Source organism: Dreissena polymorpha, chromosome 10, assembly GCF_020536995.1.
Source record: "Dreissena polymorpha isolate Duluth1 chromosome 10, UMN_Dpol_1.0, whole genome shotgun sequence".
NCBI lineage: Eukaryota > Metazoa > Mollusca > Bivalvia > Myida > Dreissenidae > Dreissena > Dreissena polymorpha.
Window position 1 is genome coordinate 43,717,150 of NC_068364.1, and position 7,000 is coordinate 43,724,149.

A 7,000-nucleotide genomic window follows, 5' to 3' on the forward strand; every position below is an offset into this window, starting at 1 on the left:
AATTTTCCAAACCAGTGACGCATTCCACTTCATTGTGATTAACATGAACAATTCATAGTAATTCCAACATTTTTTAATTTCATCAGAAAAATCGTCATAATCTAATTGTTATTGCTTGGAACGCGATTTTGATTATTCTGGTCAAAAATGACTTTTTCAATTAAGCATACATTATGAAAGTACTACATCTTAGCAATCAAAATCCGAAATTTGAGCATCCAATTCCTTAAAATGACGAAGTTATGCCATTTTTGTGTATCGTGTCAATAACGCCGAATAGCGATGTTTTGTATTAAATGACGTTTCAATTCAATGAGTATCATTACATGTAATGCTGATCAGTTTGTGTTGATACTAACTCCATCGTTCGCGTATGTCGATGAACATTATTGATTATAAAGTACATAATTAATTGCAGTATAATACATCATTAAATACGCATGGTTGCAAAGGAAACAAAAAAGTATTTTTTTAAATATTTTTTACCATTTTAAACAATTTAAGACAAACAAGGAACACAATTATCACAAAACAAGCTTTTAAATTTGGAAAAAAGTCTGATAAAGAGAGACAATTCAAAATGTGCATTGTTACTGATTGTTTCTAATTACCACCTTGTGTCAAATTCAATCTATTTTAGTCGTGGCGACCTTGATTTCAATTTGAAAAGAAAAGTCTGATAAAGGGAGACAATTCAAAATGTGCATTGTTACTGATTGTTCCTAGTTACCCCTCTTGTGTCAAATTCAATCTATTTTTACGCGTGGTGACCTTGACCTTGGATATATCGACGTAATTCTTTCGAACGACACACCGCCCAATGATTGTGAACAAATGGAGCGAGTAATTTTTAAATCTCATAATGAATGACATAGTTATGGCCCGGGCAAGATCATTTATGGCTATTTCTTACCTTTGAACTCAAAGTGTGACATTGAGCTTGGAGATATCGTCGTAATTCTTTCGCGCGACACACCGTCCAATTATGGTGAACAAATGTGCCCAATGATTTTAAAATCCCACAATGAACGACATAGTTATGGACCGAACAAGCTCGTTCCGCCCGCCCGACCGTCCAAACCCGCCCGCCCGTCCACCCGCCCGCCCGTCCACCCGCCGACCTTCGCTTATCTAATAACCAGTTTTTACCTGCGGAAAACCTGGTTAAGAATTACAGCAAAATCAACTGAATAAGTTCTGGACGGATATGAAACATGGTAAACATACATATTTGTGTGTGTGTGTGTGTGTGTGCGTGCGTGCGTGCGTGCGTGCGCGTGCGTGCGTGCGTGTGTGTGTGTGGAAGACTTAGTAACAAAAAATGTAAATTCTAACACGGCACGTGCCAAATTAAGTAACAACAATATAGAAAATCGTCTATGGGTTTTTCTGCAATAATTATAGGCGGAGCTTATACATTGAAAGCACGCGCTGTTGCTAAACAAAACGTGCCGGTACATTTTCCATCAGTGTAATAATCCGGTATTATGAATGAAAGTCAGAGGGGCGGAGATCTGATCGACAGAACAGCCGAAGGTTATTTTTATGGGCGGAACTTCACATAAAAAAGTACACAAGGAACATAAGATACATTGTATAAATCTTTAGTAAAAACCGTGTTAGAATCGAAATAATTCGTGTACGTTATAGTTTGCTGTCGAATAAACCACGGCCGGAAGTTAAGACGCGTGGTTTCGCACTCGTGATTTTATCCCTACGCATCTAAACTTCCGGCCGTGGGTTATTCGACAACAAACTGTAACGTGCACGAATTAATTCTTAATTAATGTATTATATCAGAGTCAAGAACAATGAACATGTTTAGTAATGAATTGTTTTGAAAAACATACGTCAAATGCTAAAAACAATTGAGATTGTTAATCAACGCATTGTTTTCTATCTATGTATCCGCCTTTTACTTCCGGTTTTAAAAAATAAATGATATTCATCGCATATTCAATTTTAAGTGCGTTACTTTATTGTATTTATAAAACAGGATGAAAAATGCACTGTAGGCATTCATGTCGCGCATTAGTAAAGGAAGTATCAAAGTACTATAATCTATATTACAATAATATCTATTACTTACGAATATGAATGATGTTTATTGTTAACAAAGTATTTGACATTGCAAGCACACGAGCACTTGTAATGATGAACTGGATCTCTAAATCGATGAACGCTTAAACTATAGCCGCGTGTGTTATAAACGAACAAAAAAATTGTTTACCAAAATTTGTTTCGTGACAGTAAGTTATTGATATTGCGGGGATGTAATATACATTTATTGAAATAACATTAACTTGCACAATCTGTTGAAGAAAAGGCATACACAAAAACGGACGAAATCATGACACATTTTTATCATCCAGTTTATGTGGTTGTTCAGACATTACACTATGGCGGATAATGACCGATGGGATTTCTCAATAAGCGATGAGAGTATGCTTAAAGAGCTCAACGATGAGAAGAGTCGCCAATACATTGGACTTACCGTATATGTGGCATTGGTTGCAATACTAGGGATATTAGGTAACACCAGTGCGTTAGTGTTTTATATGAAGCAAAAGAAACAAACTGTCACTAAAATGTTAATTATAGCACTGACAATCAATGATTTTTTTACGTCGTTCTTTATTTTCACAAACATTTACGACTTTTTCCATTCGCTGACATTTCCGAGTAACGCTTGGTGCAAACTATATTACTTGATCATTCGCGTGTTTGTCGTTAATTCTCTACTTTTTTTAAGTGCAGTTGGGTTTGACAGATTCGTTCTCATTTATCAATGGCCACCTTGGGCAATAGTTGTGTGCCAGTTGCGTTCAATTAAATACGTTATTTGTGCATGTCTAACGATATCGGCTGTCTTCGCACTGCGCGATATTTGGATTGTAGAGCTCACGCCAGTATACGTGATGTATGTCAACAGGACGATCACTGGCGCCCACTGCATGCCTTCCATGAGACCGGAAGTGAAGACAATCATCACAGTGTGTCATATGTTGGATCTAAGTATTCTAGTTGCAGTGTCGATTCTCATAATTGTTATATATAGCTTAATTGCAAGAAGAGTTGCTACTGTTCGAAACCATCTTGGCGTTTACTCAAAACATTTTAGGCCGCAAGCTCCTAATATTTACGCAATCCAATTCGATCAGCACGATATAACAAGTCACTCCGAAGGTACTACAGATGTTAGTCAACATGTCGAAGCAACAGACATTGTTAACGTGACATCTGTTTCGTCCACTGACGAAAAAACAATCCCCAAATTACAAGGCATACACAACGTAGACAAACAACTGCAATCGTCTAATAGAAGCAAAAGAAATACACGGATAGAACAACGCATCACGATGATGATGTTCGCAATAACAGCCGCCTCACTGTTGAGCTTCGTGCCGTACTTTGTTATCAGCTTCCTGCAAACCTACGACCACACGAGCAGTGCCTGGGAAGTCCTTGCTCACAGGTCAAACGTGATCAACAGCACCCTGAACCCGTTCATTATCGGCTTCTTCAACTCGGAGTTTAGACGCTTTATTGTCGCCCGTATTCTGTTTTGCAGAAGGACGTGAACAAATGATTAGTCGTCCAACGTCGTCTATGTTCAAACTTGCAAATAAAAGGTTCTTAAAATGAATTGTATTATTAAAGATCTGCACAAAAAGGAAAGAATAAAATATAGGGAACAGTTCAAGCGCTCTAGTCTAGATAACGGTGTACACGAGTACACACAAATGTACAGTACTCTATTTGGACTTCGGTTTTTGTAAACTAGCGACAAATTACCTTCATAGCAGTACATGATGTCTTATCAAATATGTTCTTGCAGGTGCATATTAGTTGTTTAATCTTTCTTTAGACATTCGATAGTGCTTAAGACATGTTTTATCTTCCGCTTTATATTTCTATCTTACGTTTATCTTCCAAATTACATGTTGATCTTTCTCTTAACATGTTTTATCTTCCATGTTACATGTTGATCTTCCTTTAACATGTTTTATCTTCCATATTACATGTTGATCTTTCTCTTAACATGTTTTATCTTCCATATTACATGTTGATCTTTCTCTTAACATATTAAATCTTCCACATAACATTTGTGTCTTTCTCTGGACATCTTATATCTTATACCTTCCGCTTATAGTTTGATCATTTCCATGGCGTGTTTTATCTTCCATATTACATTTTATCTTTTTCTCTGGAGACATTTTATTTTTTACATTACATTTGTCATATTCTCATGACATGTTTATCTTCCACATTATATTTTGATCTTTCTTTGCGCATCTTTTATCTTCCGGATAACGTTTTTATCTTTCTCAGGATAATACAGATATATTTATCTGCTGTTTAATGAGTAATATATATAAAGATCATTGGCATAAACCCATGGTAACTTGTATTATTAAAATTATCGTCAATTATGTAATACCATTCACATATAAGGAATGATCTACAACACAAATCAAGCGTATTTATTAAATATATAAAGCTTCATTGAATGTCTTAGAAGTTCTGCGTTCACGGGTAGCACAAGTGTACATCAACTAAAAGTCGTGTTTGTGTGTTTTTACGGTCTGTCTTCCATACACTTTTATTTTAATCATTATATCGTATTAAATTATTAAAAAGCTTCCCTCTGTTCGACAGTGTTTTCGTCAACTGTGAGATCTGTATTGATGAAATGTGAACCCAATTTATCTATTTCTGACACATACAGTGAAATCACTATCCATCAAGTTATAATGAAGTGTTTACACCATACATGTAAGTAATTATATATATTACATCCTGCCACAAAGGGAAGCTGAAATAGCTTTAATTGATAGAAAGTCAGAGCATAGAAAACACAACTATACAACTGACAGACATTTTAAATATATTTTAAGCTGAACAGGTCAAATTGAACTATCAGAAAACATGTTTATAACCAGCAAATAATGTTTACATGTTTATAATGAAATTAGCCAAAATAAACTAGATATACATCACTTAGCATTGTTAGATTCTGTATAATATGTACATATCTTAAAGTGAACATTAAATTTGCATGACTGTTTTAAGTTAACCTACTCCTACATTGTTTGGATTGTAAAAATGCTGCTTGTTAACGATGATTACACTAAATATTGCAGTGTCCGTTTGTTAGAAAAACTGAATGCCTCATCAATATTTATTACGATAAAATATACTGAAGCTGTGATGCAATCTGATTTGAAGGATTGTTACGTTGAATTTATGAAAATAAACAGAACGTTGGCTACATATGTATTTTTCTTAAGTTAATCCAGTTTAGTTAACTGAGCAGTATAATAAGTGCTAACAATTGTTGACATTAATGTCATTTGTGTCACGGTTTTGGGTTTTAACTATTATTGTCGGTGGGTTTGACACCAATCCCCAAAACGTGGTAACTGAATAAGTTGGTTATAAAAACGACCATGTTAACAACCAAATGTATATCTATATATAGTTATAGACTATTGGCTTCAAACAGCTGATCACAGAATTACACAATTGTATCATGGGTAACAAAAAACAAATTAATTTATGAAGTTCCAACAGCGTATGAAATGCGTCATGATATTAAAAAAAGCAAAACATAATTATAGAAAATAAACAATGCATGATTTTATTAAATAAACACAATAATAACTATATTAAATAATACACAAATATAATTAACATAATGAAATACAAAATCTGTAACAGTTACTTCTGAAAGAGACATAAATAGACATAAATACGAAATCTTTAATTTTTGTAAATAGATAATTATATATAATATATTTTATTTTGTATGTATTTCTTTTGACCTTGCGGTCAAGGGTAACCCATGAAAGTGCAAGCACTTATTTCCAATAGGGTCATATTTTGCTGAAAGACAGCAAGCAGAAGAGACAGTATTGAGATACAAGGAATCCGGTTGCGATAAACTAGCTCTTTGCGAATAGGTCCCTTGGTTCTTTTACGTGCTCAGTGTATAGCAGTGATACACGCAAGAATAACCTGGGTTTCATACCAGTACATCTCTAGGTGAGAAACACTATAAGCATTTCTGAAATTTCCAGTGCCCCGGCAACGAATTGAACCGGGGACCTCTGGAATGGAAGACCAGAGTGTTACCAGGCGACTACCGCACCAATAGTAGTTTTACTAGTAAACAACCAAATATATAGCAAATATTTGTTTAATTTACTATTCGATTCAAACAGCTGATCACAGAATGAGGAAAAAATGCGCTTTTTTGTCATCTCCATGTCAAAACGACACATTTCGTTGGTTGATACATTTAAATATTAGCTATTCGATTGGTATATATAAACTCAATTCATACAGTTTTTGTCATAATACACGACTAATTTATGAATTTTACAAGTTAATGTGAACATCAAGATTTGCACGAGTGCATAATTGTAATCCACTTAAATAACTAAAACCAACATTACCGCTAAATGTTTGGTGATACGATAGTTGAAAATCACTTAAATAAATATATAAATGTACACGAAAACCTACGATACATTATACAAATGTATGTCCGCTGACATTTGTCTTGAAGAAAGATTAAGCGGATTAAAGAAATGTTTAATGGCATTGTATACATGGATGTCATGGCATATTCGATAACAAATAACGTATGCATTACAATAGATATTCATGTTTCAAAAGTTATGTAAATTCACCGCACATAATTCGGGAAAATCAAGATGTATCTATGCTCGATGACGCTACTTATAATCCTTAAACGACGACATGACCTGACCTGATACCTTTGTTCAAACCGAATGCTGAATCATTATTTCAGTAGTCCAGTTTCAATTGTATCTGCTTCATATATTCAGTACACGAAGTAACTATACTATCAGAGATTGTTGAATTAGGACAGTCACAGGGTCGCGGCATGGTGAATATTCATGTTTGATAATTTATGCATTTTATTATACAAAAAGACTAGAGGTAATTATTATTCGAACGACAGTTTTGTTGT